We start from the raw sequence: 24,845 nt of genomic DNA, 5'->3' as shown, positions 1-24,845 counted from the left end.
CATGTGAAAAATGGTAGAATCTTGGGAAAAGGATAAAATTTGCACCAGTACCTGTGAGCATCTGTTGAAAGCAGAAGTGGATCTAGATTTCATGGTGCCTAAAGGGCATATAAAGGAGGGGGGGGGAGGTCCCTTCTGGGGTCAGAGTGAAAAAAAACTTATAGTCGTAATGGATTACAGTTAAAAATACCTTACTTTTGCAAATTTTATGAAAACATATGACCATATGACTACATTTCTAGGGCTGTCCCATGGTCTTGGAAGGGACTCATGCAAGTGAGGGGCCCTGAAACAAAAGCTTCCCCAGTTTTATGGGCAATGTGCTTCTGGATGGGAATAAAAGAGGAAGACGGAACAAATGTGGCTTTGGGGTATTATGGGTGGGTTACAGTATCCATGATGACTGGTATCAAAGAGCATGGTTAGTTCCTTTGTTGGGTTTTCCAAATCTTGCTGGAAATTGCATATTCCGTACACTGGCATTGAGTATAAAGACTCCCCCAGCATGGTTTTCAAAATCTTTTAAAAAATTTTTCTTTCTTTTTTTTTTGGATGTGCCTGTGGCATGGCGTAAAGTCCCAGGCCAGGGTTCCCGGGTGAATCTGCACCACAACAGTGACCTGAGCTGCAGCAGTGACAACGCTAGATCCTTAATCTGCTCAGCACCATGAATTGCATCAGCAGGCTCCCTTACCATCCAGCTTCCAGCTGGGTTCAGCCATTGGGAAACATCAGCAAGTGATAGGAAGAGAGAGAAGGGTATTTCTTTCTCCTTCCCTCCCTGCTTTGGCCCCACTTCTCTTACAGCAGCTACAGGTCTCTGCAATGAATGATCCGCTTTTTGGCCCCTTTCTCGGGGCTCCAGCTCTACTGGGATTGAACACCATTCATCTCCCTTGACCTTCTGGTGCTAAGGAGGTCATAACTTCTGGTTATGGTATCTCTTAATCCCAACTCTCATTTCTGTAAGCAGCTCTGCTCCACTGACGTGTTCTCATTTAAACAAACCATGTGAATTCTGTTCCCTGCTGGAAACTTGGACGATTCAGGGGAAAATATCAAGAATATACATGAATTGTATTATCACTTGCTAGCCTTTGAAGCACATTATACAAAAGGGGTTGTTGTTTTCATTCTTTCCAAGTGTTCCAAATGGCACATGAAGGACATAGTGCATTTGGGCTTAGGATTCAGAAGTCCTGTCTCACTCTCCGGTGATGACCTAAAGTCACAGTTCATTGAGAAAATATAAGTAGATTGACAGGATCACTCACCTTCCTATCACCAAATCCATCAACTTACCCGCATTTTGTTACTTTTACTGCTTGCCTTCCTCTGGTTACCATGGAAGGCACATTAGAGGCCAGTGCTTTCATTGAGTTCTCTGTGTCCTTTTTCTCAGGGACAATGACCCTGTCTTTGTCCACTTTCTCTCTGCCAATATCAACTCCTCTTCCCCGCCCCTGGTTCACTTCTATTGGCATTGAGACATGCCTCAGAATTTCCTATTTAAAACAAAATGAAATAAAACAAAACCCGAAACTCTCATCCTTTCTAGCTACCTCTCCATCCTGTTCCCCTTTTTAGCAAAACCTGGCATCACCTTTTCACCTCCCATTCCCTTTTAGCCATTCCATTTTGATGTCTACCTCTTATTCCACTAAATCTTTTTTTTTTTTTTTTTTTTTTTTTGTCTTTTTGCCATTTCTTTGGCTGCTCCCGCGGCATATGGAGGTTCCCAGGCTAGAGGTCTAATCAGATCTGTAGCTGCCAGCTTACACCAGAGCCACAGCAACTCGGGTTCTGAGCCACGTCTGCGACCTACACCACAGCTCACGGCAACGCTGGATTGTTAACCCACGGAGCAAGGGCAGGGACGGAACCCACAACCTCATGGTTCCTAGTCGGATTCGTTAACCGCTGCACCACGATGGGAACTCCCCACTAAATCTTTTATCTTCAAGGTCACCAACCCGGTCCATATTGCTAAATCCAAGAGTTCATCCCTCTGTCCTCATCTTACTTGATGACTCAGGTTGCATTCAACTCAACCCAAGCTGACAACTCTCTCCCTTCCTGGAACACTTTCTTCTCTTGGCTTCTACACCATCACTCTCTCAGCTTCTTTCTCTGGCTCTTGTGCTGTCTCCTTTTCCTTTGCTGAGTTTTTAAATGTCATTGTGCTCCGTGGCTTATACTCCCACTTCTTTTTTTTTTTTTTTTCTAACAATTTAAACATTTTTAAACTTTAGTTTTAAATTTAAAAATTTAACTTTCTTCAAAGTAGGTGAACTCGTCCATCCCTTTGGCTAAAATGCAACCAATATGCTCATGACTGCCCAACATACATCTTCAGCCCTCAGCACAGAATCCTTACATCCAACACCCAGTTTGGCACCTCCATGCAGATATCTAATTTCAAGATTAACTCATCCAAACAAAAGTCTTAACCCCCCCTCCCCCAATGCATTTATCCTCATCTCAGGAAATGGCACCACCAACCACCCTCTCAGTTACCCAAACAAAAGACCCAGGAGTCATCTTTCCTTTCTCGCTTCTCCTCCCTCCAATCGATTAGCAAGACTACTTTCAAACTATATCTCAAACCTCTCCGTCCTCCCCGACCTTTGCCAGCACACTAGTGGTAGCCATGACCAAGATGACTAATTGGCCTCCCTGCTTTCACTCTTGTCCCTCCACCCACCATCCATTCTACATGGCCACCAGGGGGGAACTTCTAAAGCCCATCAATCAGGCCATGTGCTCAATGCACTTTCGTGGATTCCACTGTACTTGTACTAAAACAGCAGTTCCTTACTGTGGCCCACAGAGCTCGATATGTTCTGCCCCCCTTAAATCTCTCGCATCATTTCCTACCACGTGAATCCGCTCTACACCATTATTTATACCTCAAACCCTCCGAGCTTATTCCCACCTCGTTGCCTTTGTGTTGGTTATTTCCCTCAATGTGGTCTTTCTTCCCTTGGCATGTTCATGCTGTTTATGGCTCAGTTTCAATGTCACATTCTCAGAAAGTTCCTCCATTTAAATTACCAAAGGCAGCCATGACCCAGACGAAGTTTCTTCACATTACTTATCAGTGATCTGCAGTTACCATTTCTATTTAATTTTTAGTTTCTGGGTCTCTGCTAGAATATCAGCTTCATGAGATTTGACCTTGTCTGTTTTTTTCCACAACCATATCTCCAGGGTCTAAGACAGTGCTGACACATGATAGTTACTCATCAAAACATTTGCCAAGTAAATAAGTGAACTATACCAAAGAGGAGACACCTTAACTTTCCATGTATCTTTGGATATTGAGTTTGCTTTCTTCACTAGCTATTTTATTAATGATATATAATATACACACTTTGTTTCTTTTATAAACTGTGTCCAAGAAGAAAAGTTACAGTCTGATAAATCATTTTAATGAAGTATTCATCTAGCCTATAATAGTTTGTAAATCTTTGATTGATTCTAAGCTTTCTCTCTGGTAATGTACAGTTAGTACCACTATCTCTATGTTTTCTGGCCCACATCATTTCTGTCTTTACACATAACTTCTCTAATATTTATCTCCTGCTTCAAAAATCCTACAAAACAAAACCACCCCAAAATTCAGATACTGAAAACAGTAATCTTTTTTTTTTCTCAAGTGTCTGTGAGTTGGCTGTGGGTGGCTGCTACGGGCTAGCTTTGCTAGGGATCTAGCCCTACACACTTTCCTGGACCTGTGGGCTAGCCAGGGTATATTCTTCTCATGGTGATGGCAGGGCACTGGCAGGCAACTGGAAATGTCCACAGCCTCATAAGCCTAGCCTTGGAACTGGCATGCTGTCACTTCTGCTTTATACCACTGGCCCAAGAAAGCCACTGCTGAAAATCTCAAGTCAAAGGGAAGAAACTTCAAGGCCACATGGAAAAGAACACAGATTCAGAGAAAGTAAAATCTGGTGGGGGTTGGAGGGCAATAATGTAATCAAATCTACCTCAATTATGGGGATGTAAATTTTCCAGTTCAGCATTGGACAATACAGTTTTTATAATGCACCTTTCCTCACCAAAGTAGTAGTGTTCACATTTGCATATGCTATGGTAAAAAGCAGGAGAAGCCGAAATATATTTGTAGGATATGCAATAGGACATTCATAGGAGCTGTGGACACAGTCACATACTTATTCAATATGGACAGAACCTAAGACCTGCAGACTCAGCTGTTCTTTGTGGCTGGCTATATAGTACTTATATATTTGGGAAGGGGGCTTAGATTTATCTTAGGAAGATGAAAGCCAAGTCACAAAGGGAAGGATTCAAGGAACCAAATACATTTACCGTGGAGAAGACTTAGGAGATTAAAATAATCTTCAAATATTTGCATTGTTATTTGTGGGAGAAGGTTTAGACTTGCTCTGTGGGGCCAGAAATGGCAGAACCAGAGAGGATGAATAGAAAAAGTTATAGAAAAGAGAGCTGGGCACAACACGTGGAAGAAAATTCTAACCATTAACACTGCCCAACAATCAAAGCATTCCATCACAGAAGTATTCAAGACAAGGCTGTGTCAATTACAATTATTGTAATTGACGCAGCACCTATTACTTACTGAATTCCTTCTAATTATTTATTTTATTATTTTTAATGGCCACAACCATGGCATATGGAAGTTCCTGAGTGAGGGGTCGAATTGGAGCTGCAGCTGCAGGCCTAGACCACAGGCACAGTAACTCCAGATCTGAGCCAAATCTGCGACCTACCCTACAGCTTACAGCAGTGCTGGATCCTTAGCCCACTGTGTGAGGCCAGGGATTAAACCTGCATCCTCAGGAATATTATGTTGGGTTCTTAACCTGCTGAGCCACCATGGGAACTCCCTGAGTTCCTTTTAAATACCAGGGGCTATGCTAAACATTTTAACAATGCTATTTCTTTCTTTCTTTCTTTCTTTTTTTTTTTTTTTTTTTTTTTTTTTTTTTTGACCACAGCCATGGCATGCGAATTTACAGGGCCAAGGATTGAACCCAAGCCACGGCAGTGACCTGAGTCACAGCAGTGACAATTCCAGATCCTTAACTGCTGGGCCACCAGGGAACTCCAATAATGTCATTTCTAATTATCACACAGCTCTGCAATATAGGTACTGCTCACAATTTATAGGTGAGGAAAATCAAAGCAGAGGGAGAATAGGTCATCTATTCTGGGTTAAAGAAGAAGTGGTGGAGGAGCTAGGATTTGGCTCATGGTCTATTTGATTCCAGAACCCTAGCTCTTTTCATAACACTACACGACTGTCAGGAGAGGGAATTCAAATATTAGATGGGGGAAGGGGGCTAAAGCAGATAATCTTTAAGCTCTCTTTTAGTCCTTAGGGCTACAAGTTTAGGAGATGCCACTAGGATACTGGATTGAAACCAATGCACTTTTGGAAGAATAGCTTTTGCATTTGATGATTTCTGGAAAACTCTGTATGCCTTGGTGGATTGCCACTGATCATTTAAGTTGCCTCTCTAATTAGAAGGGTGCTGTGCCTAAGACCTACAGTCATAGTCACTCTCCATTTTTACCTGGCACCCCCTTGTCCACAGAGTTCTGTGACAGCCCCCCACTCTGGCTTGTTAATCTGCACATGCTCTCTGTGGGAGTGTGAGCTGGCAAATGGTAAGGCCTGGAGGAGTGACTCACCCAGCAAAGGGAGGCAGAGATGGATGAGGGAAGAAGCCTCTCACATCTCATCCACAACTCCCCTCTTTTCCACAGGAGAATGTCTTGGTGTGTTCACTAGCCCTCATTCCCCCCACATGACCGCCCACCTCCATGTTCCCTCATCAAGGATGCTCAGGCCTCCTGTCCTCAGCTCAGAGAGCAGCACTTCTCCCTTGGTGGGGGAGGGCCTCCCTTTGAAAGCAGATTTCAAAGTGGGTGGTCAAGGGGAAATGTACCTTCCAGGCTGCTGGATTTTATCTTGATAATTTGATATGGTTGCTCTAAGCTGATTTAAATATTTCGTTGAATAATTTTGTTTGCAGCTTTTAAAAAATGCAGGGTGGCATACTAAAAATTCTAATAAGTAGAATGTGCAATGCATAATAAAATGTGCATATTTTCTCATTACCATCTGCTTCTTCTTCTACTTCAGGGGAAGACATCTTTAAAGGGCTGAAACCTCAGTGGGACATGAAATGCCAATCTTACATACCCTATCACTGGACGTGGGGAGTAACGTGTGTGCTAGCGAAGCATGCTAGGCAAAGACCCACCTGACCTGTGGGCCATTCACTCCACATAGCAAAGGGAAAAGCCACGGGGCTTCTAGAGACTCATCCTTCTGTGAGACCAAAACTGGTTTTCCATTATTAGACTTAGTGCTGGCCATAACTATACTTCATGGAATCACAGAATCTTGGGGTGGAAAAGACTTTAGTTATCTTTTACCTCAACCTTCTAGCTGATGCATCACTTACTCCTAAAAGGATCACCAGGAACTGGCTGTCAAGGCTCTACCTAAACCCGCCCAATGAGAGGATATGGCTAACTACTCTATAGAGCACCTTTTCATTCTACTTTAATTAAAAACATTTTATAGTTAATCTACTTGGTGCAGGGCACTGTCCTAGGTACCAAAGGAGATAGGAAGAACTCTAAGAGAACCCTTGTCACTGAGGAGCCCACAGTCTACCTGGGGAATAAGACACCCAAGGTGCATCATGATATCAGGCAGTCCATGTTGGAAACAAAACCTTTGGAGACCATGCTGAAAGGTGGTAAAGTTCAGAGGAAGGAGAGAGAGCACCCAGCTGTGGATGGGATGGAAGAATCTTCCTCTATCTGCAGTGAGATGAGCCAGAGCTTCAAGATTCAAGAGGCCATCAGGTCCAGCCCTCTGCCTCTCAGTCAGCCTGTAGGTGTTCTTCCTTTCTGTGATTTAATCTTAAGCTTCTTGCCATCTAGAGTGATGACCTACTCCCTGATGTAAATCCTTAGCAATTTGCAAAGGGCTTCTTTCCTGCCCTGCTCCTTGTTGACGAGGGGCTGGGGGTGGCTTTCCTACAGTGAAGACTTGTCTGGGGGATGGGGCGGGAATGACCCCCTGCAAGATGGCTACAAAACCTGTCCAACACCAGAGAAACTCCACAACAGAGTCCTTCCCATTCCTTTCTGTTTCCATAGAAATCCCTTGATGTGTGAAGGGATTCTGTATATTCTAAAGGAAGAATGTCAGAAATCGGTAATTGAGGGTTGGCAAGCTGTCAGCACTGGGGTGGGGTGGGGGCATCACACAAAGTAACAGGTGCTTTGAAACAGGGGCCAGAAAATGGTAATGGGAAAGCTAGTATCAGAAAACAGGAGTTCCCGTCGTGGTGCAGCGGAAACGAATCCGACCAGGAACCACGAGGTTGCGGGTTCAATCCCTGGCCTCACTCAGTGGGTTAATAAGGATCTGGCGTTGCCATAAGCTGTGGTGTAGGTCGCAGACGCTGCTCTGATCTGACATTGCTGTGGCTGTGGTGTAGGCTAGTGGGAACCTCCATATGCTGTCAGTTTGGCCCTAAAAAAGACAAAAGACAAAAACAAACAAACAAACAAAAACAATGGGAGCCAGTTGGATCTAGAGCCCATAGCAGGGCTGCAGCTGCTAACGGAGGTCAAGATCTCCAGAAGGAGGAGAGGCTGGATCCAGGCAGAACCTGACAGGTACAGAGTTCTGTTCCAAAGAAACAAACCTTACTTTACAGCAAGACTGTTATACTCATTAGTTCCTGTTTGGAGAGTGTAGAAGAACTGGCAGGCTGAAAGTAAGTTCACCGGTTTGTTGTGGCTGTTTGTTTCGTTCGCTTTTTTCAGTGCTGATAGCTACAGCTGGGGCAGGAAGTACATGTGAAGAAAGAAGGTGGTGACACATACAGACTTTGAACTCTCAGAGCTGCTACTACCTGAGCGGTTTAAAACAGGCATTGGCTCCACCTTCATCTTTTTTTTTTGGTCCCCATCCCCTCAAGACTTCGGGGGAGGGGGGAGGGAGAAGGAAGGAACAATCAGGAGAAAGCAAGCGCTCTGCTAAGGATGGAGTCTGACTTCAAAGGGCAAATGTGAGGACTAGTGTGATGGCTGCAAGGGATGCTCTGGTAAGGCTTTAAACAACAGCTCTCCCTGGGGGTGAGGGGGACCCTGATTTGTAGTGCTTGCAGATTTTTGTGTTGTAAATACTCCCACCCTAGCCAGTTCCAAGTCACCAACATGTGGTAGTAGCGTGGAGCTGGGAGGAGATGCTTGCAGCCAGCATTTGGCCCGCAGGGTGTAGCTGCTCCAAGATGCCACACTCGCAACAGTGGACTGGAGGTTCAGCTTCCTTCCCACCTGGGCTCCTCCTCGTTCCTGTGAGCTCCCAGACCTACTTTACTCCTCATCTCACTCCTGATCTCATGCCCTCTGACCTGGCCAGGTGACTGACTGACCAGCCAGTCCCAACCAACCCGAGCCTTGAGAGGCGAGGAGGACGAATGCGAGAATCCTTTCCTATGCCTGGACCATGACAGCGACTTCTTGGGGGTGGTTAGAGCTCTAACCCAATGACAGACATTTTAATGTAGAGTGAGAATTCAGGAGAAGGGACGCACAGCTCCTCATTAATCTCGCCCTGATCTGGCTCCTCCAGGATAACCTGGCATATCATACCCAGACCCATGGGGGAAGCCTGCCACAGAGTGAGAAAATGTAGGTCTAGTTGGAATACTTTCCATTCCTTGGCCCAGTACCATGTCTGGGAGCTTGGAACATCTTGGTTACAATGAGCTTTTAATGGTTTAATTTGCATTGGCTGGGAGACACCATGGTCAATAAGCAACCTTGGTTTAACCATGACCTACACTTTCAAACTTCTGCAACATGCCTTTAGGCCACGTCTTACCCAGTTAGGGAGGGGCACACTGGGCTCACCTCGTCTCTCTGGGGGTGATGACAGCCAAAGCCAGAGACACACAGAAGGGATAAACCTGGCTCACTGACCCGTACATAAAGGGGATTTGGTCTAATCAGGCTTCTCTCAACTTCTGTTACTGGAGAGGCCCACCTGGAGGCACTTGGTGAAGGAAAGGAACTGTGTTTGCTCCCCTTCTGCTCCTGGGTTTATTCACTGTTCTGGGGGGCCATGGTTCTGGAGCGGGAGGTGGGCAGGCATTCAAGTTGTGCGGCATCTAGACAAACACGTGTGCACATATAGAACATGTACACACAGCCATCCCTGAAGCCCTCAGCATCTAGAGACCCACTACATTCCCTGAATGGGAACACCTGAAAGCAACTTTGTTTTTGATAGCACTGAGGTTCAGCAATCACCTGTGCTAAGCATCTGAGTCCAGAGAGAATCACTTGTGCTGAGCATCTGCGTCATTATAACTTTGCGGTAGCAGGGACTGTGGGCTCAATTTTATTTTATTTTTCTTATTTAATTATATTTTATTATTATTATTAATAGTTATTTCCCCAATATAAATTTTTTTTTTCTACTGTACAGCATGGTTCGCTCAATTTTAAAGATGAGGACATCGAGTTATTGTGTACTGACCATGGTCACAGGGCTGGTGGGTGGAGGATCCTGGACAGGCATGGCCCTCTGGCTCCCAGTCCAGGGGGTCTTTCCCTTGCCTCTCCTTGGGGGATCAGGAGGTGAGTGGGGTGAAGACAGGGGACACTGGAAAGGGCTTTGACTTTCAGCCATCTCTGCTATAAGGTTAAACCCCTTACCCACACCCACATCTCCTTTTCTCTCCAAGGAGCACTATGACCGCAGACCGACCTTGCCCTTCTCCCCACAATCATGAGTCAAACTCTAAAATCTCCCTGGAGACCCTGACCCATAAGCCCACCACTTCTCATGTCCTCAACAGGCAGCAGCTGTTACCAGCACCACTTAGCTGGGAAGACTAGACCCCAGAGAGCCTGTGGCCAGTGGCCATGCTTTGTGGATGTAAATGCCCGGTCCCCTGAGAGCTCACAGGCCCCCGTGTGGCCCACCTCTCCCTCCTCCTGCAACAGATGCTCCTTTCCCTCTGCCAAGCCAGGCAGCAATGGGGACAGTCTTCCCTCAGCCTGGCTTTTCTTCCAAAGCGTGAAGCTCTATGTAAAGGATGACCTAGATTTTTTGGATGAGTGATGGCAATCTATAAATGTCTAACCAGGCGCATGAACCGCCTCAAGTGAAAAAGAGCTTTTAGCTCTATTGCCTCTGCTGAGCAAGGCAGTGGCCTTCCTTGGGGACTGCAGCCTCCATCTGGACCTGTCACGTCTCAAGAATCAGAGGTCTGAGAAGTCGTGAGGGAAGCCGTTGTCTTCACTTCTGCAAATTTGATTCAGTCCTGGGTGTGGAGGTTGGGGGGCTGGGCTGGCACTAAAAGACAGGGACAGGAGGAGGCGTGACAGGTGCTGGGCAGACCTGGTGATGGACTCTGGGATGAAGTCATGACCCCAAACTCTAAGATCCGTTGCTCAAAGGCAGCGCCGACTGAATACCTGGGTGAGCAGCTGCTTCTCAGGGGCCCTTTCAATCCCCTGGGGCCAGTCAGATTATCTGGCTGGATAGAGAAGCTGTGACTTGATTCCTTGGGGAGCTGCTGGCAATGAAGCCCATTTGGCTTCCACAGTGACCACTCCCCTACCCCAGCACTAAAGGAATTTGCCTGGTGGGGGAAGATAGGTAGCAGGGTCTCAATTCAGCTTCCCAAGGACACAGAGCTGCTTGTAGGTGGCTGGAGAAAGGCCATCCAGGGAGGAGTGGGCCCCAGACAAATGTGCCAAAGAGGGAATTTGGGGCTCGCTCTCTGCTTGCTTACTGGAGCGTGTTCCTAGTGCTTCAATCTTGTCTGTGACATTCTGGGCTTTTTTGCATATTTGACAGGCTGGATAGGTGCTAAAGCAACTCGGGGAACTTTCCAAACACTGGCTCGGTAAAACACCAGGAGGCCTGTCTGAGACTTACCGTCTAGCCATGAACTCAGCCTTTTTCAGAAAGTTTTTCTCAATGTTGACTTGCCCCCAAAAGACCTAGGGGCCTAGATAACCTTGTTCCGGTGCATGACAGGACTGAAGCAATCCCTGTAGGTTAACATCGAAGAACGCTGTACCCAATACACTCTCACCACAAACTTGCTTTCACCACAGAAACTGTCCTTGGCTCATAATTCTCTACAATGAATAGGCCTGGACAAAAACCATTATCATACCACCACGTATGGTAAAAGGAACTGAGCAAAGTCTTTTGTAATCAGATAGAAGATATTCTGAAAGCCTCCTCGCCCCCTTCTTTGGTTCTAGTTAAGATTAGATTATGTTTGACGAAATATAGAAAAATGCTTAGTACATGGCGAAGCGCTGGAACAGGGGTGGATTGTACTTATTCCTCTTGCTGGATTTCTTTTCCTCTTCTTCTTCTTCTTCTTTTTTTTTTTTTTATAAGGGCCGTATCTGCGGCATATGAAAGTTTCCAGGCTAGGGGTCAAATGAGAACTGCAGCCACTGGCCTATACCACAGCCATAGCAACTTGGGATCTGAGCCACATCTGTGACTACACCACAGCTCACAGCAACGCTGGATCCTTAACCCAATGAGTAAGGCCAGAGATAGAACCCATGTCCCCATGGATACCAGGCAGGTTCATTACCACTGAGCCAAGACAGGAACTTCCTCTCTTGCTGGATTTGGAACACTACCTTGTTTTTAATCTTTCTCCTGTTAGTCTTTGGCTATTCCAGCATGGGACAATAATTTTCCAGAAATACTTTATTATAACCACAACTCAAAACAGGGGCTGTCCACTGTGGCTTGTCACACTATCCATGCCAATGGGATCAGAAGTGGTTTCCTCCAGGCATGGTTCCCTGCATGGCAGAGGATGTGGGGGCCTTCCACACTTCTTTCCAAGTCTAGATTTTAAGTTCATGGGCCCCTCCAACCCCCAAGACAGAAGGACTTTTTAGGGTTTACTGAGATGCTAGAGAGAAATCTGCACAAGGGCCCAGAGCATTCTGAGGGAGAGAACTTCCCAGGTGGGTGAACAATCTCTTATGAACTGAAGGAAAGAAAAAACCGCCCTCTACACAGGAACCAGGAGCCAAATAAGAAGGGGTTTCAAAAGAGCCCAAGTCATGAACTGGTGCTATGTCACCATCTTACAGAAACAGCAAAAATGTAAGGCTAAAACTCACAAGGGTGATACCCACTGGATGAGGGAGGAGCCAAGGAGAAATACTTGGTATTGCTGAAATACAGCCTCTGGTGGGAACAAATGAACTACATTCAAAGTTGAGCCTGACTCTCTCTCTCTCTCTGTCTCTGTTGCTCTTCTTAAACATATCCAGGCCTGTTCCAAGGGGATTAACTCCACAAAGTAGGTGGTACTGTCATCTGACAGATGGAGAAACTGAGGCAAAAAGGGAGTCAGATAATGTCCAAGTTTAGCTAGTAAGTGGCAGACCTGTGATCTGACCCCAGGCTCCCTGGCCCTAGAAGAGGGCTGTCATTGCCAAGCCTCAGTGTGCTCGGTTGCTAGATAAGAGCTTGATGCTATCTTGCTTCCATCCCTCCCAGCAGGGAGAGATTCAGAGATCAGACAAGATAAAGAAAGCCCTTTGATATCTTTGGGGGAGAACAAGGTCCTGAAATGAGTCCAACCACCATGATATCTGTTTGACTGGCGGGTCCTAAATATCTAGGCTGCCTGGCAGTAGTCACGTAGCACCTGGAACCTCACTCCAGTGTTGAAGTCCTAACAGCCTGCCTTCGCGAGTGCTTTCTTTCCGGGCACATGTGTAAACTTATCCGAGCCTCATATGAACTTCGTGGGGTGATATTCTTTGTATTATTTTCCAGATCAGGAAATGGAATAAGGCGAGGTGGCCTGCCTACAGTCACACACATGACCAAATGCCTGACCTGAGTCCAGGTCTTTCGACTCAAGCTCTACTCTTTCCACTGGATCCCACTGCTGCTCCTTCTGGGTTGTGAGGATGAAAAGCACGTCTTCTCCATCTCAGCTCTGGAGGGTTTCTGGCGCCAGCATACCTGGGACAGTTCTGAGCATCCATTGCCATGAGCCCGCTTGGCTACTACAGTGCCAGCCCTGATAGCTGTGTTTTTGTGGGGTTTTTTTTGGTAGTGAGTGCCTGACTTAAGCTTTGACTTCTGAGGCATCCATTCAAAGATACATCCTTCAAAGGTGGCTATCTCTCAAATAAATCCACTGCTAGCCACAAGACTAGATAAAGAGCCAGGCCACCATGATTTTAGAGATCTTACTTGATTTCACTAACTGACCATTGGGCTACTTGGTTTTTTTCTCTCCTCGTGCTTTAAATTCTTGCCCTTATGTTTTAAATTCACCAATAAAGACTGAGCCCCTCAAGCCCTAGACCCCCCCACCTTTATCCTAATAAAACCCCAAGCCTGTGCACCCTCCTTCTCTCTATCTGCAACCTTGCTGTGTGGCCCCAGGTGGGCCATGAAATCTCCAGGTCTTGTAAGCAATAAACTTTTATCTTTTCAAGGTTTCCTGATGGTTACTGTTAAACGGTGTCTCGTGATCATAAGGACCGCAAGGGCTGAGCCAACCACAGCAAGGTTACTGATAGGCTGAGGCACGAAACAGCCACGTGGCAGGCAGTCTGATTTTCACCACGGCTCTGCTGGGTGGATGCTCTCTGCTTCACCCAAGAAGAAACAGACTCAAAGGAGGTTATGTAACTCCTCAGTGGTCTCATAGCTGGGAAGTGGCAGGAAGGGGCTGCAAATGATTGTCCTGGTTATTTTCTCATTCTGGGTCCAGGGCTGTAGTTTCCAGCAGTCCTCCACTGCCCCCCTAGGACAAGGGGGTCCCCCCAGGATAAGGATAAGGGACTCCCTTCAGTCTCTGGTCCCCTGCTATGCACATCACACTGGAACCACTTCTTTCACCTTAAATCCCAGAACAGTGATTTTCTGCAGGGGATACACTCCAACCCTCCCCATGGATGCCTGAAACCAAAGATAGTACCAAACCCTAGATACACCATGTATGTCTTTCCTACAGTAAGGAGTAGGTAGAGTCTACAGTGTGGATCTGCTGGACGAAGGCCACGACTCACGTCCCAGGCAGGATGAAGGAGGACGATGTGAGATTTCATCACAATACTGAGAATGGTGTGCAAGTTAAAGCCTAGGAATTGCTTATTTCTGTAACCTTCCACTTAAAATTTTCAGACTGAGGTTGACCTTGGGAAACTAAAACCTCAGAGAGCAAAGCCTTGGATAAGGGGGGACTGCTTTGTATGAGAACAGACAGCAACCAGCAGCCAACGATAAACACACAACTCTGGCTGAGCACTTAATAGAAAAGGTATATGTCTTTGGAAGCAAGAAGTAGCTAAGGATTGGTTTCCTAGGATCTGGAGATGTGAGGGGATGCAGGAAGTTATGGTAAGGGAACAAATGGTTTTTAAGAAGAAAGAGTAAAAAGAGGAATCAGCTTTTAGGACAAAGCAGGACCTAAGATTCTGGCTCTTCTTTCAATCTGCTTAACGCCACTGGCATTTAATTCCATTTACAGCTCTAGACAGAGCAGCCCCCTGATGTGGAGTCAGAGATGCCCGGATACCTACAAAGATCCTAAACTTTAAGGTCATTATGCAATAGAACAAGTCTTCTCAAGTAAGGGAAAGCTTAGAAGCCAGTTCAAAAAGCCTTCCCAGACTGGCAATTTTGATAAGAATTCTCCAAATCTATCCACTGAAAAATGGACATTTTTAGGACCGAAAGGGTCAGGGGAGATACTTGAAGAAGCTCATATCCTGAGTTCCTGTGGGACTGTGTAGGTAGATGCCAAGAGTTCTTTGATTTATTGTGTCCTGCTCAACTGATCAGCAGCTCCTTGGTTGGCTTGGAGCCTGTTCTGAGCCGAGCAGAGGGAGTACAGAGGGCGGGGGTCATCAACCCCACAGGGCACTGGAAATACCACTAAAGCGCTGGACACTCCTGAGCACAGCACTTGTCACCTTACACAATCCTTCCACATGCCTGGTCTCCTTTGACTATCATAACCACCTTATGAAATTCATAGGCATGCAGCCACTTTACAGAGGAGAGAGGCACAAAGACGGGGCTGATGTTCCTTCTGCCCAAGTGCCATCTGTGTGGACGGATGGGGCCTGTGCCAAAATACCAGTTATGAAGTATTTTGAGTATCACCCTGGACAAACAACTGGCCCTTGGATAACATCACCGCCAGCGGCAAGGTTGACGTGCTGGGCTGGATGTTCTCATTACAAGTTCAGGAGGCATCTGAGGTAAGCTTTGAAGAAGGGGTCACATCGGAAGTTCCCATTGTGGCTCAGCTGTAATGAACCCAACTAGTATCCATGAGAATGCAGGTTCCGTCCCTGGCCTCGCTCTGTGGGTTAAGGATCTGACACTGCCACAAGCTGCGGCGTAGGCTGCAGATGCAGCTCGGATCCCACATTGCTGTGGCTGTGGTATAGGCCGGCAGCTGTAGTTCCAATTTGACCCCTAGCCTGAGAACGTCCATGAGGCCCTAAAAAAAAAAAAAAAAAGGAAGGGGTCAATGGTGCCAAATCTTGACAGATGAAGGAGATAAAGGCATTCTGGGTGAGGGGAGAAATGGTTCCCATTCTTAGAGAAGAGAGTTAAAAATACATTCAGGAAAGGATATGAAGTCCATTATGGTTTCATTAGAAAGATTTGTGGATAGGAAGTATGGAAACGCAGATTTGGGTCATAGTGTTGGAGACCTGACATACTAAATTGGGAAGTTGCCCTTACTTGGACCTTTAAGATTTTACAAAAGCAGGTAGTCTGAATACACAGAGTGGAAAGCAACACCCTCTCACCTAGTAATCTTTTATTTTTTTTTAATTAAAATTTTTTTTTTCTTTTTACGGCTGCACCTGTGGCATATGGAAGTTCCTAGGCTAGGGGTTGAATTGGAGCGGCAGCTGCCAGCCTATACCACAGCCACAGCAATGTCAGATCTGAGCCACATCTGCAAACTATGCCGCAGCCTGTGGCAATGCTGGATTCTTAACCCACTGTGTGAGGCCAGTGATTGAATCTGCATTCTCACAGACACTATGCTGGGTTCTTAACACACTGCCAGAATGAGAACTCCTCACCTAGGAATCTTTAAGAACTGCAGGTCGTTGTGCCTTACAACTTGAGCCCTAAAGGCTCTTTTTGAGGTCGATCATTTCTTTATTTTTTTTTGTCTTTTTGCCTTTTTCTAGGGCCGCTCCTGTGGCATATGGAGATTCCCAGGCTAGGGATCCAGTTGGAGCTCTAGCCACCAACCTACACTGGAGCCACAGCAACGCGGGATCCAAGCAGCGTCTGAGACCTACACCACAGCTCACGGCAACGCCGGATCCCCAACCCACTGAGCAAGGCCAGGGACCGAACCCACAACCTTCTGTTTCCTAGTTGAATTCGTTAACCACTGAGCCATGATGGGAACTCCCTGAGGTCGATCATTTCTAAAGAACCTTGAACCTTATTTTAATTTCTATCTGCATCTGCTTCCCTAGATGCACAGCTATTGAGGGAAGGCTAGGGCCTCTGTGAGGGTGTGGGGAGGGCAGCATATGTGTACACTTGCTGCTATGGTGAGGTCATATCAGAGTATGAAATAAAGGTTGGCTTTTGCCTGACACGACTAATTTTGCTCTTCCTCAGGAAGCTCAGTTACTTGCAGTTAATATTTATTCCTCCCACACTTTGCCAGCATCAGCATCTTAACCCTCAATTTCCTTCCCTTTCAAAACCCCTCACTGCCTGCTTTAGAAGCTAAGGAACCATGCGGAAAGCCTTCCATGATTTCGAGAGAATGACGATGCCAGGACTTCCCAAATCTGTCACAAGGATGCTGGACCACCCACTTTTAAACAAGTTCAGACCCCCAAATGGACAAGAAGTTAGCAAGGACGAGGCTGAAATTTGGCAAGGCTTTGGCTTCAGCAGCTTGGCTAAGAGTTTGATCACAGTGGAGTCAATATCATTATTTCCTCTGCAGCCCCTCATGCGTACCAGCTGACGCGTGTGCCCCAGATAACACTAGTGATTTAGGTAAAATTTTGAACCTGGAGCCAGTCTGGACAGTCCGGAATAGACTGTCAAGTAAGACGCACTTCAATGCTTTCCTCACTTGAAGTGTTTTTCCCCTTTACCTTCCACCTTTCTGCACATCTGATCACCCACAGAAACCCTAGGAAAGACAAACTTGTGTGAAGGTCTTGGAGATTTCAATGTTTTTCCAGTCAAATCTGCACAATAACTGTCATCCTGAGAGGAGATAACATAATGAAAAAATTCACACTAGGTAAAATTTTGGGCTTTTGTGGGTGATTTTTTTTTCTTTTTCTAATGAGGAGGAGTTAAGGTTAATGGAGAGTTTCGGGGGAAAAAAAGCAATGGTTTTCTATCCTAGGATGAATATGTTCAGGCTTATCCAGAAGCAAATGACTATATTAAACCTGACTTGATTTTTTTAAGACCTCCTGGGTAGCTTAAAAATAAGTCAAAACAAAAAACAAACCAAACAACTTCTCCCCAAATAGATCCCAAGCCCTTATCTCATGCCTACTGCATCAAAACATTCAGGGATGGGCAAAGAATTTGTATTTAAAAAAAACCTCTCCAACGATATGATGGTCAGTCAAGTTTGATTAGACTGCTTTAGGCCACGTATTATTTCTGTATAGCAAAAATTGGAACAACATTGTAAATCAACTATACCTTAATAAAAAAATTTAAAAAAATACATTGGCCTACTTTCTAGCATTCAGTGTTGCTATTGAGATATAAATTGTAAATTTATTCTCCCCTTAAAAAAATCCGAACATGTCTTTTTCCTCTTCCTACCATCCAACTCCTGGGCCTTTTACCATTCATCATATTTCTGCCAGAGAAAGGACCCACAGGGTTATTCAGCAACCAGAAGAGACTCAAAAGTATGATTAAAATGAAATGTGTGGGTTCTTGGTGAACTTCAATGAACCGCTCTTCTGTATTGGCATGGTTTTGTGAGTTAACTTTCAAGTAGTTTGCCATTTTACCTCTTTAGTTCTTGGGGTGTCCAAGATTATTTCACTAGCAGCATGTCTCCTGATTAAATAAGGATATTCTTGGTGGGGTTTTATTTATCTCCCCACCCCTTCCCAGGGATCATCAGAAGGGGGCTCTGGTTTCTAAGTCACTGGACATTCTGTCCCTCAGATCTTGGCCCTTACACATTTAAACACACACAATCATAGAGGAACCCAAAAGATTAAGCCAGAGGTGAAACACAAGTTAGTCACCTATGGACACTCTTGCATAAGTCATATCATGGACATGTTTTCTTTCCTCTTGCATGAATGCCTAGGAATGGAAGTGATGGGTCATAGTGTAGGTATAAATTTCTAAGAAATTGCTAAATAGTTCTCCAAAGTGATTGTATCATTTTACCACTCCATTCATAATATTTAAGAGTTCTAGGTGCTCCATGTTCTCACCAACAGTTGGTGCTGTCAGTCTTCTGATTTTAACTTTTTCATGCCCTTGTGGCCATGATTCATATTTTCCAGTGCCTAATGATGCTCAGGATTTATGAAGAGTTTGTTTGCATTTAGATATCTTCCCATTGAAGCATGAGTTCAACTATTTTGTCCATTTTTAATTGTACTGCTTTTCTTTTTATTATTGGGTTGCAGGAGTTCTTTATATATTTTGAATAAAAATTCTTGTCAAAGATATGTATTACCAGGTATTTTCTTACATTCTTCAGCTTAGCCATTATTTCTTTAGTGGTATCTTTTGATTTTTATGAATATATCATTTATGGTAAGTTCTTAGCACCTGTCTAAATATACATAACACAATGTTTCCTATTTGCAGAATTTTTTTTATTTTTTAATTTTAATTATTATTTTTATTTTTTTGCTTTGTAGGGCTGCGCCTGTACCATATTGAAGTTTCCACATGAGGGGTCAAATTGGAGCTGTAGCTGCTGGCCTATGCCACAGCCACAGCACCAGATCCTTAACCCACTGAGAAAGGCCAGGGACCAAACCTTCATCCTCATGGATACTAGTCAGGTTCATTTCCACTGAGACACAACGGGAATTCCCTTTCAACATATTTTTAAAACCTGTTTTAAATTCCCTATTTACCAATTCCAATATTTGTGTCAACTCTGAGCCCATTTTATTAACTTTTTTTTCTTCTGGTTATGGGTCACATTTTCTTGCTTTTTAAAATACCTTGTATTTTGTATTACATCCTGGGCATTGTGGATGCCCATTCTCAACATTGCTGTTGAGAATTTGGATCACATTCCTTTATTGAGACATTTAATTTCCTGGAGCCTTAAACCGACCCTTTCCAGTCTTGAATTTAGGCTTTGTTATGGTGACTCAAGAGTAGCTCTTATTCTAAGGCTGCAGCAAGCCTACTCTGAGGGTTTGGTCTTTTTCATGTCCCAGCTGAGTGCTCCAGGTATTACATCCCTCCATTTGGGTTGGTTCCAATCTGCAATGTTTCCCAGACTCCAAGACTTCTGACTCCCAGACTCCTAGGAACTATCTGGTGGCATGTACTCTCACCATATTTGTACACAGTTTAATATTTGGTCAAAGACTAAGGAATTCCCTTCTTTCCAATACCCTAAGCCACAAATTCCAGCCATCCCCCGAAGCCCTGAATACAACCTTCCCTCTGGTAGGCAAGATGCTTCTCAATGAGTTCTAGTCTTCTGTACAACAATTTGTAAAGTGCCTCCAGGAGAAACCAAAGATAAGTTTTGAGGTTACATCATACCTTTTCATTTTAGTCACATCACAAGTCTGTCCTGTTTTTGAATACCTAAAAGTAGTTGCTTCACATGTTATGCCCAGTTTTAGTTGTTTACAGCAAAAAATAATTCCAGTACCCAATAATCCCTTATGGCCAGAACTGGAAGTTTATGTTTTCATATTTAATACATGTATAAATGGGAAGTTGCAGTTCTTTGCTGAAATGTTAATCCATTTACTCTGTATCAGTCCTCTTGGAGGTAAATAACCGATACTAACTCTTCTATGCTTAATATTACCTAGTCATACATATGCTTAACACTGTTAAGACTAAGAAAAAGAAAAAAAACACTTATTTGTCTTCTTTCCAGGTGCTGCCATCTTATATCTGCTCTAAATTTAGTAACACCCTGCACTCTAATGTTTGGTCAGATCTTAATGTAATACACATAGTGTTTTAATGTGCCCAGAACCTCAACATTCCATTGGGAAAAATTTCTCCCCCATATTCAATCATGTGGTTCTAGAGAGACATGCTCCCTTTTTAAATTATTCTACCCTGTGGCCATAATTGATTGGTTCAAGCAGTAGCCCCCTACCCCAATTTGAATCAATCAAAATTCTTCCCTGGTGATTTTTTTCCCTGAACTTGAACACAAACAAACATACCTTCAGTCTCTAATAGTTAAAGATGTAGGATTTGCAGCTGTAGTGCCATATTCCAGGGAGGAAATGAATCTTCGATGAAAGAAAATGATTAGCTGACAAGCAGAGAAGCAAGTCAGAGACAGAAGACAGAGACAGAGAAAGACACACTGGTGTCTCCTGATGGTATTCTCTAATGATATTCCCTAATTTCACGATCCCAAGGTCTACAGGTATCTTGTATGCCTCCAGTGCATCAGTTACATGAAATACCTGTATTTTTTCAATAAATTCCATAACATAATCATGTTGGATTTCAGTCATTGTCCTAATATTTTGAAAAATGAGAGAATTACTTTTTGGGATCTTGTTTACTGAATCTCTATTAATATAGCTCATATTCATGTAAAATATAAAATTAGAGTACTACCTACCAGGTCCATAACTACCTAGGTCTATCATGACAGCGCCTGGTAATTTTTTGGACACAGCCATTTCAACCAGATAGTTCTGTCTTGTACATCCAAGAGGCAATTCTGGATCTTTGGCACTTTGTATTATTAATCTTTGCAGGTGATACGTTAACATTCAAGCCTATAGTAATAATGGTTGTTAATATCTTTTTTCTTTTCTGGCTGTGCCTGCAGCATGTGGAAATTCATGGGAAAGGGACTGAACCCAAGCTGCACCAGTGACAACACTGGATCCTTAACCCACTGAGCCACAGAGGAACTCCTGATTGTTACTATTTTGAGCATCTACTATATCATGGTATTTTAATGGCTTTATTTCTACTCAAAGAACAATACAGAGATTATGTATTAACTTTCGTACTGATAAAAACTGAGTCTTAGAAACAATAAGAAAGTTGCTAAGGGCAAAAAGTTCTTATGTGCCAACATTAGGACTAGACCTCAAAATACAATCAGAATATTAGGTTCTGAACCTGGAAAGTCTACTTCTATTAATGCAATCTCAGATTATCTTAACTTTTTGAGAAGACACATGATACTACTGGCTCATGTGGAATTTACAAGCTACTAAAATCCTTTGGTATTTTTCATAATAACATCAATTCATCTTTTTCTCCATATAGAAAACATATGAAGCGGTATTATTCAACTCAAGTGCAAGAGATTTATTCCTATTGAAGTCTTGTCCAAGTTCTTTGTTCCTTATTGATCTTCTTGAACTTTGTTTTTCCTCTACGTATTTATTTCCATCAGTGTGTCTCATGAAAATGTCCAGAGCTACTCACACGTGTATTTTTTTTTTCCTTTTCTTTTTAGGGCCACACCTGCAGCATATGTAAGTTCCCAGGCTAGGGGTTGAATCAGAGCTACAGCTGGAGACCTACATCACAGACACAGCCAACACCGGATCTAGGCCACTTCTGCAACCTACACTTCAGCTTATGGCAATGCTGGATTCCTTAACCCACTGAGCAAGGTCAGGGATCAAACCTGCATTCTCATAGACACTATGTTGGGTTCTTAACTTGCTGAGCCACAACGGGAACATCCACTCATACACGTTTATACCTGCAGAATGACATCCATCCAGCCCTATGTATCTACACATTTTGAGTCTGATTATAAATCAGCTCTGAATCTGTCTCTGGATCTACATGTAGCCCATATTTGCCTATCTAACATTTATTGAGCATTGACTTTTTCACTTTGTGGCTGAGCTGTCAGTGTCCCACAAATATACTCTCAGACCTTCTCGTTACAGTGATTGCTCACCAAATCCCACCTGCTTGAGGGCTGCTTTGGAGGATGGTCCTGTACCCACCTGTGTACACTGCAGGCAGATGTGCTAAAGAATCAATTCCCAACCCCCAGAAATAATCCTTAGCCAATGATGGATGGAACTTGCTAAGATAAATACCCCAGCTCCTTTGCTTTGGGTAGGAGAGTTCTGAAGTCTTCTACCCTGACTCCAGAGTAGTGGTGCCCTTGACAATGCATGCTCTATAAGTGGCCTTCCCAGGTTTTCCCTAGGATCATCTTCCAAAGTAAACTATTTGTATCCAAATCCTGGTATCAGGATCTGCTTCTGAGAAAACCCAAACAAAAGCAAACATTTAATTTTTCACCCAAGCTCAAGTAACCTTTAAAAGTTTTCACCATTATTACCAATTTTGCAGATGAGGAACAGGCCCAAGGCCAACATCTGGTAAACGGCAATCAGGGGTGGGTTCCTACACCCTCCTCTAGAATCTGTCCACTGCCTTGTTGGGATCAGGCTATACAATGGCCAAGGCATGTGTGTGTATGTGTGCATGTGTGTGGGTGTGGGGAGGGGTGTATGTGTGTGTGTGGTGGGAGGAGAATATTACATATTCTCACTTAATGCCACCTCCTGCCTTTGATAGTAGGGCTGAAGATTAAAGTTTGCAGTTTTATTTTGTCTTTTTGGATACCAGGAATTTCACATCCCAGCGTTGAACAGGGAATGGGCTGACTGTGATGTGGGAATGTCACACACACAGGGCATGAATAAGGCCTTTCAGTGCGGTGTGACCCAAGTGCCCTCTCCTCTTCCCTATTTAAGACAAACATAGCCCGCTACTTCATCATCCAAGAAAACCAGACTATATTCCTTTGAATTCTCTGTTATTCTTAGTCATCTTTCTTAGGTTTGAAAATATTTTCTTTTCAAGATCTCATTATGGAAAATTATAAGCATATACCACAGGAGGCAAAAACGATGTAAGGGACCTCCATGGACTCACTCAGATTCAACAATGATCAGCACATGGGCCAGTTTTGATCCATCTACACCGTACTCGCTTCTCCCTCCCATACTATTTTAAAGCAAATCCCAAACATGATATTTAGTCAGTAACTATTTCAGTGTATGTATGTGTGTATATATATATATATTTTTTTTTGTCTCTTGTCTTTTTAGGGGTGCACATGGCACATGGAGGTTTCCAGGCTAGGGGATGAATCGGAGCTGTAACTGCCAGCTTACACCATAGCCACAGCAATGACAGATCTGAGCCACATCTGCGACCTATACCACAGCTCTTGGCAACGCCAGATCTTTAACCCATTGAGCGAGGCCAGGGATTGAACCTGAGTCCTCATGGATGCTAGTCAGATTCGTTTCCACTGAGCCACGATGGGAATTCCCAATATATTTTAAAAAATAAGAATTCCTAAGGAAAAAAAAACCCCCAATGCATCATTAACATGCCTAAAACAAAATCAATAATTCCTTAATATTACCAAATATCCAGTCATCATACAAGTTTCCAAGTACATATAATTATATAATAATTATGAGTATGTGTATACATTTACATAATTTTTAGAAAGAAGGTTCACACATTATGACTGGTTGAAATCCCTTTAAGCCTCTTTTAGTCCAGAGGAGCCTCCTTTATTTTTCTTGAAAATTTGCAGGCACATTTTCTCAGTTAACTATGGCTAAGCCTATCTCAGGTAGACTTTGGTGGCTGCTGGCCAGGTATCAGGACTCTGGGGCCACTGTGGACAGAGAGAGCAAGGGAGCCACAGGCACAGTAAGTGTGGGGAGCTCTTCCTCTGGGGTGTATTTTCTTTTGCTTCTTATTTTAGGGCCGCACCTGTGGCATATGGGAAGTCCCAGGCTAAGGGTCAAATTCAAGCTACAGCTGCTGGCCTACACCAGAGCCATAGCCATGCCAGATCTGAGCCACATGTGCAACTTACATATCAGCTTACGGCAATGCCGGGTCCTTAACCCACTGCGTGATGCCAGGGATCAAACCCGAATCCTCATGGATACCGGTCAGGTTTGTTACCGCTGAGCCACAATGGGAACTCTACCTTTGGGGTTTATTTCAAGCAGTCAAGTGAACCCCAGCCACCAAGCGCTTGGCTCCTCCTTGGTCCTGCAGCCAAGAGTGTGGGAACTAGAGCTATCTTCTGGGAAGCAGCACATCAGAGGCTGTTGAGACCCTCTGTGTGGCCTGAACTACCTGGGAGTGGAGGGAAATGGTGAACTCACCAAGGCAGATTTGGATGGAGAAAATCTGGAACCTAGGCTGCTAGTGAGCTGGGGTGGGTGAAGGTGAGGGAGCATGAAAACTCCCCTACGTGTTTTGCATTAAATAAATGAGTGGAAAATTAACCAAAAGGATTAACTGCTCACCAGATTTAAGGATGCTCTGTAGCTTGTAACTACACTCTCACAAGATAAACTTGTAAATCATAAGGCTGGGACGTTTCATGGCTTCCTAAGTGTTCTGGGTACCCCTTAAAATGGGGCTGTTGGCAAGTTTACAAAAAGCAAATCCCGAGGGAACAGAGGTTCAGAGGGAACAGTGAAGGGAAACCAGACATGGCTACTGAGGCTCCCGAATGACTTAATCCCTGTCTGCCTTCCAACTCTGGTTATCCCACTCT

At 44.3% G+C, this 24,845-nt stretch overlaps 1 protein-coding gene across 4 annotated transcripts in view; it reads right to left on the bottom strand.

Annotated features, from left to right (window-relative positions):
• The window catches only part of RASGRP1 (RAS guanyl releasing protein 1), an 84,042-nt gene that overhangs the window by 43,850 nt on the left and 15,347 nt on the right, over window positions 1-24,845 (bottom strand). Inside the window, exon 2 of one of the 4 annotated variants that reach the window (XM_005659762.3) lies at window positions 1,303-1,505. The exons of the other annotated variants lie outside the window; for them this stretch is intronic. The gene's annotated coding sequence lies outside the window, so the exon portion shown is untranslated. The remainder of the gene's footprint in view (window positions 1-1,302; window positions 1,506-24,845) is intronic. 4 annotated transcript variants of the gene reach the window in all.

This window comes from Sus scrofa, chromosome 1 (assembly GCF_000003025.6).
Source record: "Sus scrofa isolate TJ Tabasco breed Duroc chromosome 1, Sscrofa11.1, whole genome shotgun sequence".
NCBI lineage: Eukaryota > Metazoa > Chordata > Mammalia > Artiodactyla > Suidae > Sus > Sus scrofa.
Note: the sequence above shows the minus strand (reverse complement) of the source record. Positions and strands in the feature narration are given on the sequence as shown.